The sequence below is a fragment of the Protopterus annectens genome, chromosome 14.part0, assembly GCF_019279795.1.
Source record: "Protopterus annectens isolate FY-2018-M chromosome 14.part0, PAN1.0, whole genome shotgun sequence".
NCBI lineage: Eukaryota > Metazoa > Chordata > Ceratodontiformes > Protopteridae > Protopterus > Protopterus annectens.
The window spans coordinates 129,100,611-129,116,777 of record NC_056748.1 but is presented as its reverse complement, the minus strand read 5'-3'; the positions used below and the strand labels follow the sequence as shown (position 1 = coordinate 129,116,777).

Sequence of the window (16,167 nt, the reverse complement as noted above, 5' to 3'; positions counted from 1 at the left end):
AGAGCATTAACCCCGTGTGAACCTGGTGGTACTGTTACTTTTTATGATAAATGTTCTCAACTGGGCAGTTTTGCCATTATGGGTGCATATGGTTTGTTTCATTGCTTACTGAAATAAATGTTCAAAACAAATTTAAAACACCCTCTAACAAGTGTACTGTATTGTACAAGGAATATAATTTTAGTACAATGAGGAAGGTGTATCAAAGAGCACATGTATGTTTCATATGCAAGGAGCCTATGATTCGAAAACAGCCCAAAATTAATCTTTATCTGCCACTGGCAAAATGTATTTTCTTTGAATGTGGGTTTCAATGCTGTTTCAATGAATGTGAGTTTCAAGGGCAGATAAGTTTTAATGCTATGTTTTCATAGTGAGACTGCATTGCTTTGTTTAACAGATGACTTAGTGTTTGTGCTGTAAAATACAAAATAAAACTTTCAAATGAAGTCCAACTCATCATAGAAGTAAAGCAGTATGCACATTAGTGATTATGGTAAATGGAGTGAAATAGCCAAGTATAATGGTTCATTGGAATGGCTGCAGAGGCTCCATTCAACCATTATTTTGTCAGGGGGGAAGGGCAGCAAACTCAGACAGGCCCAGCTGAACTATACCTCCCAACTGTCCAGATTTTCAAAGAATGAATAGATTTTTGCTTCTTATTTTTGGTTTGTTGTTCATAAAATTTGTAGTTTTAATTCCTAAATGATTTGCCAGAAGTCACTCAATAATAAGTTTCAGACTTCATAACCTTCAGAAAAATGCATGTTAAAGTAAGAGCTGTTCTATCAACTGTCTCAATTTATACAAGAGCAATTTTTAGTACTGTTTATATGTGCCCCAATATATTTGCCTTGTTCAGATTTACTGCATTAACAGGTTGAGAGGTACATGCAAATAAATTGCTTTATAGAATTAGGCATAGCCAACCTCTCAACTGTCCCCAATTTTGGCTCAAAATGTTGCTCTTCCCCTTATAATCCCTCCATAAAATAGCAATTTTGGAAGAAAACATGGAGGGTTTACAATTAAGAAATAACTGTAATAATCAAAGTTATAGATTACTTGAAATGCATGTAGATTATTTTATATTTTGTCAGCTGCTCAAGGTAGCAGTACTAATATTAAAGTGTCCCTTCTTTGACAGGTAGCAGCTGTATTGTGTGTCTATTTTATATTTTTGCATCACATTTTTGGTCCATTTTCATAAAATTGTGTTTTTTGGCAAATTAGTGACAAATCACTAAAGACTGAAGTTAGAAAATGACAGACATTTGAGTTCCAGATTTTATACCCTTCAGAAAATTCATACTAATGCAAGACCTATTCTATTATCTTTCTAAGTTTATTAGAGCAATATTTAAAAATTGTCCTTATTATTGGGCCTTTGTCCCACTTCTGTGTATGGCTTTGTCCAGATTTCTTGCTCTTGAGGTTGAGAGGTATGACAAATGTGTCAGGGCCATCACAGTCAGCCAGAGAGATTTCAAATTGTGACATGCTTGTTGCACCCCACTCCCCATGTAGTGACTCTGGATGTGTCCAAGCAAGGCAAGGAGTAGTTGTATCTACCTTGGATGGGGAGGACACACTGCATAAGTACTACAGTGGCTTTTCATCTGTCCTTGATTTTGCAGAATGGTCTGGTTTCTGTCATATTTTTGTACTGTTGATTTATGCTTATTACTCAGATTTATGCTTATTACTCAAAGTGCCTGTTGCTCTGTGTTTTTAAGTAGCAATGCTTTAATGACCATAAGGTAAGCTTGTCTGAGATCGTAAGATGCAAGTAAGCTTTAATAAGCATACTGTTAAAGAATTGCCAACATTGAAAGCCTTTCTGTTGTTGCCATGCAGAGAATACTTGACTAGATAATGTATAAGCCTTGGGTATTAAAGGACAGGATTCCATTATTTTAAAAGCTCATTACACTTGTTGGAGACTTCCAGTCATCTCTACAGACTTTACCCGTAAACTAAACAGAATGCCAATCATGTGTGGTCCATAACCTGTACAGTAATCCTTTAAGCAATGTATCTTGAGCTTGTTTCTTGTTTGCTTTTCATTTTTACTTTTATCATGTTTTCCCCATGAAACAAGTTGTCAGGCAGCAGGTCTTTTGGATAAGAAACATTTTTACAAGTGGGGCATCACATAGATTTCTACTTTCAGCATGTTACTTGGTACTTTAATAAAGCTGAATATATTATAATTAGGACTGCAGTGCAAGGAGAAGTGGTTTGAGTTGAGTGCTTCTGGTTTTTCTTATACTTGATTTTGACTGGCATTCCAGTAATGTATTTAAAAAGTAATTTATTTTTTCATGCCTCACAACCTTTTGTTTCCATCTAGATATTAAGTAAGCTGTCATGCAGCCAATGCATTGAAATATTTTTATTCTTCTACACTTATTTTTGTCTTGATTGGACTTTCATAATGATGGTTTGCCACCCAGGGCAGCGTATTTAATTAAAGTTATTTTTTTGTGGTTTTGTGCATAGCCCCTCCCCCTTTCTGGTTGACCACACCCCCTCCCCTTGACCCCACCCATTCAGCTGTCTCCTGCAGCCCCCCTGTGATTTGAAGTCACCAGCCGCCACTGCATTTCACAGCCCCTTGTACACACACATCACAGCCAAAACACACACTAACATACACTAAAGCCCCTAACCAACACACTCATACATACCTACCTGAACTTACACCTATCCATTCACATACCGTTAAACCAGAAGGTCCGAACTTCGGTATTTTGAATTTCGCGCTTCTGGTGTTTCGCGATTTAAAGCTTCCGGCTATAGAATTTCGAAATACTGAAATTCGGGATTTCAGTATTTTGGGATTCTATAACGAACCCATATATATATATATATATATATATATATATATATACACACACACACACACACACATACACACACACACACACACACACACACACACACACACACACACACACACACACACACACACACACACACACACACACACACACACACACACACACACACACACACACACACACACACACACACACACACACACACACACACACACACACACACACACATATCTATCTATATATGGATTCACTTCAGAAGACTGAAAGGCCAGAATCTTAAATTTCAAAAGACTGAGACCAAAATCTTGAAAGTTCAAAAGACTTAAAACTCAAAATACTGAATCTCAGAATACTGAAAACACACAGGATAACAACACTTACTATATTCCAGCACAACTACATACAGAAACAAATAAAAGTTAAACTATTTACCACTTCTCCAAGTATAAGCAGGGGAGGCAAGCCTCCATGTACCCCCCATACCCTCTGCTACTTAAATATATCAACTCCAAGATTGCACGCCACAGAACAAAATGGCAAACATACCATTATGTGTATCATGACTGCCTGTTGTAACCTTAGTCATGTTCCCTTCTAACTTGCTATACTACAGCATAACTCATGTTAGTGTAGTGAAGTGCAATCTCGGAGTTGATATATTTAAGTAGCAGGGTGTGTGGGGGAAGCAGGGGGGGGGGCTTACCCTCCTGCTTATACTTAGAGAAAAGTAATATAGTTTGTCTTGTATTTGTTTCTGTATCCACTTCTGCTGGAATATAGCATGTGTTGGTATCCTGTGTGTTTTCAGTATTCTGAGATTCCGTATTTTGAGTTTTCAATCTTTTGAAATTCAAGATTTTGGGCTTTCAGTCTTCTGAAGTGAATCTATATATAGACATAGAGATAGATAGATATGAGTATATTGTTCTTGCATTCGCATTTTTTCTCTCTGTTAGACCTGTATCCCTAGATCCCCCTCATCTTTTTTTCTTTGCATAGATGCATGTTTAGAGATGCATGTGTGTGTATAAATAGCTGTTCTGCTGTAATGTGAAGCCTTTAAGCATTTTCTGTAGGATTCAATAAACTCAGTGTGGACTACGCAGTTTACGTGTTTGTGCTGTGAGCAGCATTGCTATTTACATATTCATGCCGGGCACTGTGTTTAAATGTAAACAAGAGTCGTTTCATAGCTGGCAACAGTGTTGCTGGCCAAGAAACAGTGTAAAGAAACAGGGATGGCAAACCTATATACCTATAAGCAAACTTTGTTAGGAGGATTGAGTGGAATGCCACAATGATTACCAGGGTTTAAGTAAAATATAGTAATGTATATGATCCAAACACAGTACAAGACAGTATATACAGTGTAGAATATTGCAAAATCCCATTTCAGACATTCTATACAAAAGTTGTGTAAATGATCTGTATGGGTAGATGGACTGCCATTTAAAATAAAAAGTGTGTGCATTGAATAGAGACACACAGATGAATTGTAGGAATGAACACAGAGAGAGAGAGGACAGATGAAAAATCTTAATGTACAGCAGATGAGGGCATGTCAATGGAAGACAGTTGTAGCAGGAACACTAATGACATAGCAATATGGTATGGACTGCACAGTGAAAATGTATATTATGTGACTATCACACAATGTGACATAACAATGGAGAATATGTCTTTGTGACATAAGCATCCTGACATAAACAATGCAGAGGACATTTATCATGGATGTTATATGCAATTGGGGTTGGGTATACATTGTGAAACTGTACAAACTGATTTACTTGAATATGAGTGTAATGTCAGCAGAGGTCTGCAACAAGTGAAACACAGTTACAGGCTCATGGACAACAGTAAAAGAAGCACACACAATCATGGACAATATCAGAATAATTCCACCAGTAATCACATGCCTCTGACATAACATATGTGATTCTGAGTGATCAAAGATGGTTCTGCACAAACACACTTGTACAACTATTATGACATATCAGTAATCTATAAGGGCAATCAAGCACACTGTCCTGACACTGTAACATCTGCTGGAGCTGGAAGTGTTAGAAGGGACACTGCTATACCTGTATGTGACATTAGGATCACTACAGGCTAGTTGACTGGCATGCATGGCAGATATATATGGCACAATCCAGACTATCATGAATGTAACCCATGCCATCAATGTTATCAAACAGCTATGCATGTACTGTGTCCATCACCAGAACAGGTATCATACATGCATCTGATATAACAGTTTGATGGAGATTCCGCACCATTAGACAATAATGTTTATGCAACAAAAAGAATACCTAGGTATGGCCAATGAGATGTGTAACAGCTCACTGTGGCAAAGGTGGTACACGTCAATTACATATCACTGGAAGATGAGTAGGCAGATACATGAAGAAGGGTGCATTGTACTCAGTTATTAATGTGATGAAGGCTGTGAACTATGGAAGTATAATGGCCTTTCATGTGGATGTCCTCCACATACTCAGTAGTTGTGTTACATATAAGGCAGTAGTCAGCATGGTGGCCACATGCTGGTGGAAATTCAACATACCATCTACCCAAGGACACAGGTCACATGCCAGTTGGTCCTCTTATAATGTGCGATGTCTACATTAGTCTTGGGTTGTGCATTTGTTTTTATAACATAACAACCCCCCCCCCAAGTTTTTGTCTCATCTCATGTGCTGTCAGGGCTGTGACAGCAATCTTTGCTCTGTGTTGATACTGTCTGTACTATATTAATATCACAGTTGGAGTCAATGATTGCACACAAACTGTAGTCATACAGATAGCTGTTTGGACACAGGATTTGTATGTCATTTGTGACATCTTTGACTTAAATAATGGACAGAAAAGAGCCTAGCAGACAGCCCTGATGTACAAACCTGCTCATTGGACCTGAGATATAGGTCACTTCATACATTTCAACATATTTAGATGCCGTATTTGATCCACTAGTCTACCCACTTGGTGATATAGGTGTTTATGGCCACATCTGACATTGTTGAGTGAATACCTTAATGTGGATTTGTGTCAAATGCCTTGGCATGACCAAGGTCCGCAGGATGATAGTGTTATCATTATGCATGCCCTTGATGACCTCTTTGAGGGCATCTAACAAATGTAACAGGCATGGATGTAGCATTAACAACTCACACAGGTCTGTTGCACACAGCCGGGATATTACTTGTGTCCATTTTGAAAAGGTCCATAATGATGTGTTGGTCTGTCTTACAGATGAGGAGAGACAGGATGTGTCTATATATGCATGCATAGGTGTTGTCTCCTCCCAACTCGGATGCATGTTGATGTACACCATTCAACTAGAGCATAGTCCTTGTGGAGAGTTTGTTGAAGTGTGTATTCAGCTGTGTCAGAAAGGTATATGTGCTGAGTCATGCTATAGGTGATCTGTGATGTTGTCACAGTCCAGTGATTCTGTGTGATAGGCCTGGATGATGGTAAAATAGTACATACTTCCTATCTTGATCTGGCCTAGGATTTTGACACCATCCCCCACTCATGTATCATTGAGGAACTCTCCCAGCTGAGAATTAACCCTTACAACACTAGATGGTTATCCCATTGGCTCACTGAGAGAACACATACTGTAAAAGACAATGCATCAGCCTCTACCAGTAGAGATTTCACCACTTGTGTACCTCAGTGATCTGTGCTTGGCCCTTTACTGTTTAGAATCTGTTTCTCAACAGTCCAGGCTAAAGTATACATCCTTTGGCTTAACGCATTTGATGATTCTTACATACCAGATGTAATCACTGAGTTCAGTTATGATGATAACATACTACAGGAAGGACTAAACAGGCAAATGACTGGTGGCAAAGCCACATGGTCAACAAATAAATGTAAAATTTGTCTTTATTTTGCCCTTCTGCAAAGTGAAATTCCATGCTAATTACAGCATTGATAACACTCCCCCTTTACTAAAACCCAGTGGTTCAAGACCTGGGAACACATGTAGACAGCAATCTGAACTTTGACTATCAAGTGTCCACAGTGGTCTGCACCTTATAAGTCAGGCCATTATATTCAGAACTTAGGATGATATAACATCATTGTACTGGGAACTCACCAGAACACTAATACAGAATAATGCTCCCTTTTGCATCTACCACATCAGACACTTGCAGCAGCTGGAGAGACCACAAGAGTTTATCACCAAGAAATTACAAGGTCTACAAACCATGCCATGCCATATGTGGATAGAATGAAAGCCCTGTCACTGTAATCTGTATCACATAGGATGAGGTGACTTGCGCCTGGCCTCCAGGCCTGTCTCTGTCCTTGCCCTGGAGGGAGTACTGCACATCCACAAATCAGCTATAGTTAATGACATCAGCAGAACCTGTGAGAGGAAGATGGTATTAGCAATGTCCCGCATGCTAGTGTAAAATGCTCTCTGTAATTTCAAGAATGTGCACAAACACACACACCTCAGTTGACTGGAGTTGGAACAGAACCCCTACCCCTCTAAGTATACAAACTAGAGAACACAATACTTTACACAAGTGCCACAGCACAATGCTGACATTTACAAGGCTGAAGGACAACTTACTGTGGATGAAATCAGGACTGGATGCTGCAGACAAGATGTCGGGAGGCCTGCATGAAATGGATGTGTAGGCATTTGCAGCTGTCAAGATACTTCAAGTTCTACATGTTACCATGTTGATAAGTGTGCAATGAGTAGTATGTGGTGGTTGTGTTCCAATGTGCAGGTATAGTTTAAGAGACAGCTTTCCAAACTGTATGCAAACAGGTGTCCACATTACTACATGTATTTGAAAATCTGGATGTGCATTGTCATTCTAAAGATGTGCATGGTATATCACACAACATTTGTTATCAATTTATGTAGTGTAGTTGATATATTTGTCAACAAGTACTGAGAGACCAGGGTTGCAGTGCATGAAGGGAGGTAACACATGGCTGCATTGTAAATATCTGACATATTCTTAGATAGGCCTTCATTTAGTTATGTTTCCATATGCAGTTTTATGGCATGAAGACTAAATGGACAGTAAACAGAACTAATACATGATAATGTTTACTTTGCATAGTGCAATGGTGAGCAGCATATTTGTGTGATGGCTGGCAAAGTTTTTGCACATGAAGGATACACAGTTCTACTGCTTTCCTTGTTTGTGTGTAGTTAAGCAGTGTGTAAACACAAGGCTCTTTGCTAAAATTATGAGAGTTAGTACTGAATGTATGAAACACACTTGCAGCATAGCTGACTCTGTGGCAGCAGGTGTAAATGCATTGACACGTTTCTTTTTGAGCCCAGATTATACTGGGTTTGAATCCATGTGTATGTAATACTTTTGAATAAATAGTGATAATGCAATGAAATTATTCTTTATACTATATTCACTATGCACTACTGTCTTTTACCTTAGCACAGCATGTTTAAGTGACATTACATGGAGGTAAACCACACCACTGAAGAGCCATTCATTGTTGCTTGGCATTTGTTTGCAAATACAGAGGACAAAAAGTGAAGGGCTTCATTGTTTTTTTTTTTGGTACTTATGTGTGTGTTGTGCGTGATTCTATTTTTTGACCAGATTATAGGTGTTAAAATGGGATAGATAGGAATGTGGTAAAATGGGGAGCAAGCAGGGGGAAGAACAAAGGGAAAGAAATACAGGAATATGCAGGAGGGAGGTAGGGAAAACCACAGCTATCCATTTCTTTAACAATGTAAATTAAAAATATGTACAGAATATTAGCTGAATTTGAACTGTCACCTTGTACAAAATATTAGCTGAATTTGAACTGTCACCTACACAAACAGGTACAACACAATCCTGTTGCATAGCCAATTGGACTGAATCAAGTGTGCCAAGAAGACACATGTGCTATGTATAGGTTCATAGGTGTGTAGTAGGCTAATGGCCCTGGAGCCTTTACAAGCCTAGCCCCCAAAAATGCCCAGGCACTGTGCCACCCAATGTTAGTTCACAGTGCCCATATCCAGTAGTGCAACTGGAATGATCCTTGGGGTGAAGTTTCTGTTACCCATCCACTCATCAAGATTTCTCTTGAAGACGGCCAGCAAAGTGCTCTGCTTGATATGAATGAGAAGCTTATTCCAGAGAATGGGCAGACTTTGGGAGATGAACTTGTCCCTCCAGCATGTTCTGTTAATTGTGGTAATGAGGTTGTGATCTCTGGACCGTGTGGCATGAGGAGATTGGGCTTTCTTTAGGTATAGCTTTTCAAGTATGGCTGGATCGGACATGACTTTGTAAGTCAAGCAGAGATGACCTCTAAGTAGATGATAAGAGACTGAGAACAGTTGAAGTTTCTTGAGTCTGTCCATATAGGACATGTGTTTAAGGCCTAGGATACATTTTGTCTTATCTGAGCAGTAATCTGAGACATGCAGTCTATAAGGCATTCTTTATCATTGTCCTTAAAATGTGTGAGGATCTCTCTGTGTTTGATGTTTATTCTTGTTTTATCTGAACAGTAATCTGAGACATGCAGTCTGTAAGGCCATCTATATTACTATCCTTAAAATGTGTGAGGATATTAAATGGCAATAATATACAGTTGTCAACAAATAAAGGGGAGGTTGGATGTTATTGAACAGAAATTGTGAAATGTGTGCTGCTTACTTACCTTTAAATCCTTGATAAAATTACTTATACACTTTACAAGTTTAATGTGGATGACACATCCACTGGAGGTAGGGCAGTCATAATTGCTGTTGTGTTTTCCTTCTCCGTACCAGTAATCATTCACAGTTGCACTCCATTAGCAACATACAATGAGTGAGTGCTTACATCTGATATATGGACCCACATATTTGGGATTCAGCAATTCTAATGAGTTCACACCTCATTTGTATCTTCACCATGCTCACAGCCCTGAATCTATACCATAAAAATGGAACCCAGTAGCTAGACATCCTGAAAGTGAGAAGACTTGTTTAAGTGGATAATACAGATGAGGATATTGCATTGGGATAATCTGCACAGAAGACTACTACCCTTGATAAGATATGCTTGCATTTTTCAGCTATATACTGCATATGCTGAAATGTCATTAAGAAAAATCTGTTAATATATATATATATATATATATATATATATATATATATATATATATGTATTAGCAAATGCTACTTTTATCTATATGCATTTCTTAGACATGTACTGATGACATGGACATATTTGTCAGGGCATTTTACTTTCTCAGATACACAGACTTATTAACCGTCATCACAAGTGCTAACGTTACAACTGTTTTTTCTGTGTATACTTTTCTATTGTTATTTCCACCAAATGCAAATGTCCTGTATTGTCAATGACACAGTGGTGTTACCCTTCTAGGATGGTCAATACAGACCTCTAGGGGAGTGCTGGCCACAGGTAGACATGACTGTCAATAGCTTAAAATGAAATGTTCTCTGTTAATTCTTTACATGTTTCAGAGACAATTCATTTGATAGCCCTTTCAGTATTTCACTGATTGACTGTTAGCAAAATATATCATTTGCCTGCTCTTTTGGTGATGGAGGAGGAAAGTTACATTTCTGATTTGGCACAAAAAAGATATTGTGCTATTGTCACTCTCCTTTTTTAAATCCCACCTTGCTTTGTGTATGACTGTAATATGTTACAACCACACAATTCCATTCGTTATATTTCAGTATCTTGACTGTTTTATGTTTCTCCAGTGGGTAATAGTGAAATGTTACCTTTTATGTGTTATCTGGAAACAGGACTTTTAGTTATGTGATATTTATGTGTGTTATCCTTCTGTTGTATTTTAGATCACCTAGGACTATGGCACCCAGGCATCCCAATACCCAAACCCTCTCTTCAGTGATCCTGAGAATCAAGTCTTTGTTGATGCTTTTAGGCAACAACACGGTGCCTTTCTGCTTGAGAAGGGATATGCAGATATGTCAGGCAGAATGCAAATTTGGCAGCAGATAGTTGCTGATGTGAATGCAGTATTTAGCCATAATAGAAGGTATGATCGAATAAACCATAGGGCCACTGACATGATTTTATCTGCATGGAGGAGAGCAGCTGCAGTGGCCCATGATTGGATGGGTACAGGGGGGTACTGCTACAGAGCCTTCACTAACAGCAAATGAAGAGTTCCTGTCCACTGTCAGGAATCCAGATAGTTCCCTGGAAGGTGCAGAACAGCATGTCCTTGACACTGGTGCTACTGTCTCAGAGAGAACAAGTATCTCACAGGAGGAGCTTCCAGGTAGGCTTATGTATCTCAGTTGTTAAATACTCCTGCATAGTAAAACATTTACAGCAATATGTAAGTTCTGTTTAACAGTAAATTTGTTTGGGGGAGGCGGGAGTTGTAGATGGATACAGTTAACAACTCATTCTGATTGATTACACATGGGGCTTAGGTTGGACTTGTCATACAAGTTGGTAAATATATCATTAATGGACATGCAAATGGCAAAAAGTATTACCCCCCTGTGTTACTCTTAACTGTGATGATGTTGCCCTTACCTTTTGCTTAGCTTCTTCTAGGACTGTCATCCATGGGAAGAATAGCATCATCTGCACATGGCAAGCCAAATATTTTTGTCAGTAGTGATGAGCAGTTCTAAGATATATATATTTTACCCATATGTGTGATGTGCGTGTGAGGACTGTTGTGTATATAGCTGTACTGTCTGTAGTAGTAGCACCACTGTCAGTTTGTTAGCATACATTTGACTATAGTAATGCAGCTATTAATTTCTTTCCTGTGTTTGTTGCTTTTTATCACAGGTAATCCTGACAGTGGAAGTGTAGGACTCTTACCACCTGATGTCAGGGTATTGGCAGACCCTTATGATGATGGTGGCCAAACAGAGGCAGAGTTGGGGGTGCAGACATTGAATCTGACACTGAGGTTGACATGCAGCCATCCCCTGTATTTCCACTGGACAGGGCCAACAGGCCTACTCCGACCCATTCCAGTGAACCAGTGCGACACCCAATCAGAGAAGTGTGGTACTGTGGCTTCAGTGCCTGTTTTCTCTGGCTGTAGCCAAAGTGTGGGTGAGGTGCCACACAGCAGGGTTGTTAGGGGTACTTGGAGGAGGCCTGCTGTCTATGCTACAGCTGATCCAGGTGTGTCTTCACATGTCACTTGTCGCATGTTTAGGGCTATCATGAAGGCATTAGCACATTCCTATAGGTCTCCAAGAAAAATACTTAGGGTTCTAGATGTGGCACAGGCTGACATGCATGACTGCCTTCACTATGTTGCCAATTCAATGCATCAGATTTTTGACACATTGGAACAGGTGGTGTCTGTGATGGAATGTCTGCTGGGAGAGGGACGGCATCCTCGTGGACTTAGGTCAGCCACATCATCTGCTGTTAGCCAATGTGTCCCTGCCCAATCATGCTCCCATAGTGGCACTACTTCCACTGCTCCATCAGTGGTTCTGGTGTCCACAACCAGATGTGGCAGACAATGGGGTCATTGTCCTGGGCTTCCTAATTAGGGGAGCTTACCTAGAAGACATCAGTCACATTCACGCTGCAGCAGTGCATCTGACCATAGGCATCGATGTACCAGTGCAACTCCTGGCAGAGCCAGTTCTCGTAGTTGGGTGTGACAACAATTAACTGCTACCTTTACCATGCATGGCTTATACCTGTTTGACATAACAAAAGTAGAGCTAGCATAGAGCCTGGCTGTGTTCATGCAGACACTCACATACCAATTTCACCTGGAGGACCCATACATACACACACACAGCAGTTACATGGTTCAGCCGTGAAGCTTGAAGCTTATTTTGTCTCACTGGCCATTTGTTACTTTATCAGACTGTCTGCCTGCTTTTCACTCACTGACCTTTTATGTCAGCCTAGGCTTCCTGCCCCTCTTCCCCACAACACCCGATGCAAATGATGATAACTGTGCCATATACCTGTTTTCTATAGTTTGTATTCAGGGATACATAACATTTGGGTCTGATGCTCAGAGTCCATAGCTGACTTAATGCTTAGTATATCTGCATTTGTGAAGTTGTTTTGATAATTGTACCTCTGAAATATTTTGATCTTAGAAAGTTAGACAGTTGACAGAATCAAACATTTTTTGCATCAGTATTTTTAATAATCTTCAGAGGGCTGTGAAGTCTGAAACTGAAATGTGTCTCATTACTTTCTAACTTTTCTCTTTAATGATTCTCCAGTCCAAAAGTATGCTGCCAATCTGAGTACATTTGGTGAACATTAGTACTTCTGAGAGATAGGGATGTGTGAATCTTTGATACCTAAGGCCTACTACTTGATAAAGGACACATGTAGTCACATAAGTCTCTGCTGCCACGTGTTAAAGTCATTTCTGTACAAATCACCCACCTTTACTTGCTTATATTACCAAGTAACAACATGCATGGATATATGTCATTCATTTGTATTATTACATAATAAACTCCAGTTTCAACACTTACCTTGTAAATCCAGCAGTTGCAGCAGTTTTAGTTCAAGGCTGACTCTGTCTGATGCTAACAGTACACAGCCATTACATGGGTAGGTACAGATTATGAGCATTGCCTGGCAACAATGTTACTATATGTATGTGCACAGGATGAAAGTTTTAGCCCATTAGGTGGTAAATGAGTGTGCTCCATTGCCTCTTAGCCAATGCAAGGGCATATTGAGCATGTCTACATCTGCCTATGTCCACAGCAGTTGCTGGCTCCCCCTTTGACTCCTCACCTGCATGTAGCTGTGGTGACCTTGCCATTGGTGGTGGGATGTGTGTCCCTTCCCCTTATTGATCCTGATGAAGCTGCTTTCTCATGTTGATTTTGTGTAACATAGCACAGATGGTGAATATTTCAGTACATGTACATGGATTGTACTGCAGCCCCCCCCCCCAGATGAACCTAGATACTGGAACCACTGACTTAAGCAGCCCAAACACATACTCTATGATATCTCATTATGGCCTTCTTCAGTGGGTGTGTGTCCATTTCTGATGGGAGTCATCATCCATGGTTCCAGTGCATAACCTGCATCCCCCAGTAAATGACCCTGTGGGATACCCCCCTAGTGAACATTTGATACAGTTGGGAGGTGTGCCAGATATGTGAGTCATGGCAACTGCCTGGGTTGCCAATACACATGGTCAAGATGATTCCCTTGACATTATACACAATTTGGCAGTTAATAGAGTAGAAGCTCTTTCTATTTATGTAGAACCTTCCCTGTTCCCTGGGTGGTGCCTTAATTTATTTATGTGTATAATTTATGACACCCTGTACATCAGGGTAGTGTGCTACAGGGTGGAACTCCTGCATATTTATGGCCCTGTCCTCAGGAGTACAGGGAAAATATATGTGGACAGTGGCATGTTGGAACATAGTATTCAGGAAATTATGGAGGATCCTAGACGCTGATGCCTGTGACACCCCCAGCACGTCCCCTGTTGGTCTCTGAAAGGTACCTGTAGCTAACATTCTAAGTGTTACACATATGTTTGTCTCCACTGATATGGGTTCCTCTCTCTTTGCTCTGGGTTTGAGTTGAGGACAACAGAGGTTGCAGAGTTCCTGTAGTGTGTCTCTATCCACCCTGTAGTGCTCTACAATTTCCACAACATGCAGATCATGATAAGTTAAACAGGGTCTGAAAACTCTTCTCCTTCTTGGCCTTGGTTTATTAGCAACAGCATCAACAGCATAGACTTCAGCATGTTGCACATACACATGAATTTAAGCAACACCAGCCCCTAACATTCTTTCCATGTAGACCCCATTCCATGGCAGTATTCCAATAGGTTTTTGGAATTTGCAAGGAAAACCAGCACTGAGTCTACACAGTTGCTATATAGCTTGTTGAATAGCTTCTCCACCTTGGATTGGTTGATTAGCATACAATTCAGCTGCTTATGCTGTAATTAGCATGCTACGGTGTTTACCATGGCTGGGCTGCTCTACACACCATGCGGAGCCACTTACTGAATCAAGAACAGTGTGCTACCTTAAAGACCATGTAGGCCTTATTGAATATGCCCTTTAATTTTTTATTAATTAACTTTCATTCAGGTGAGTCCTTCTGATTCAGCTGTTTAAACCATTTTGATTTTAACAGGAAGACAACATTTTGTAAACTGATTGCTAGCCAGGCTTTTAATAATTTATATGAACTTTGGATTGGAGAGGAACAATGTGCCTGAACCATACTAACATACCTTGTAATTTGCTGAAACTACATACTTTTTTGTTATGTTAAGATTTCTTTAACTCATCAAGGCTGAGTTCGTTGACTAAAAGTTCATTGAGCATGGTCTGTTTTACCGCAACTTGTTAGAAGTTACTGCATCTTTTTCTCCATCTTCCAGTGACCTTGGTGTTGGTTATAAAAAAGTTAGAAATCAAAGGTCCCTACCTCTGCAGGAGGAATATGAGGAGGTGCTGCATTCTTTCTCTGGAATCATTTGAAAAAATAAAAAAACAATGCATTAACTGTGTCCTGACTGATACTAATTCTGAAAATTGGAGGAGCCAGGTAGTCAGGAGGGAATAAGTAGCTAAAGTTCAAGGTTCAAAATCAGATTCAACTTTATTTAGGTGCTTGTAAACAGGTACTATTCAAATAAAGCCTAAAATCATAAAAACAAGCAGACCAATACATAAAACAAACACTAACCAAATATGAATAGATTCATATCATTTACAAGTCAGTCTATGAGCCATAATTATCTTGGTAATGCCCACCATCCATCACAGAGCACCTCCTGCCTCCAAGAGAGCAAAAGAAATCAACTTCAGGATGAATTTACAGGTACCCATTCAGCTGTAAAGGTTTATCTTAAAGGAATGTTTATATGGCCAAGATGATTATTCCAAAGATGATGAAACACTGAGTAATAAAGATGTCCCTCCAACATATATTACTTGTTTCTGGAGATTAAGTTATTAGTTTGAGTGTTTGTGGTGCCATTTGTTTTCTGCAGTTGTAGGATATCAAGGAAGGTTGGATCCTTAGTGACACGGAAAGCTAGACATAAATTACTATGCAGGCATCTATAAGAGGCAGACTAATGGAGCAGAACTTCAAGCTAAGGGTCTTTAGTCCAATGAACTTTTTTTAGTTACAGCCATATGGGGTATTTTTGGTCATGTGTTATGTTTTTATAGATAGATGCATAGTAAAATGGGACAGTATATTCTACAATTGGTCTGTCCAGGGCAGAGTACAGATGAATGATAATGTAATTTGTTCTGGATGAGACACCTTTGGTTATAAATTAGGCTAGATAGATGGCTTTAGTGACTATTGCTGCTACATGG

General features: G+C 39.6%; 1 protein-coding gene across 1 annotated transcript in view; it reads left to right on the top strand.

The window, feature by feature from the left end:
• LOC122788632 (guanylate cyclase 2G-like) overlaps positions 1-16,167 on the top strand; it is a 699,012-nt gene that overhangs the window by 524,185 nt on the left and 158,660 nt on the right.